Source organism: Penaeus monodon, chromosome 28 (genome assembly GCF_015228065.2).
Source record: "Penaeus monodon isolate SGIC_2016 chromosome 28, NSTDA_Pmon_1, whole genome shotgun sequence".
Taxonomy (NCBI): Eukaryota; Metazoa; Arthropoda; class Malacostraca; order Decapoda; family Penaeidae; genus Penaeus; species Penaeus monodon.
Genome location: NC_051413.1, coordinates 34,615,840 through 34,616,060, shown reverse-complemented (window position 1 = coordinate 34,616,060; position 221 = coordinate 34,615,840).

The window sequence follows — 221 nt, the reverse complement described above, 5'->3', positions numbered from 1 at the left end:
CAAAAAAAGGGCTCGGTTGGTGGCCAGGGTGCGAGGGGCGCACACATCGTAAACAGACGCGCAGGACGCGGTCTGGCAGCCTTAGTAACGGCTGTCGGGGCGCGCGGACGGACATGTGGGATTTTCCCTTCCTTATCAGCATCACGAGGCAGGGGGGGCACTGCACAGGCGGACAAACACCTCACACATGTGTGTGTGGGGTTTTGTGCCGCCTGTGTTAT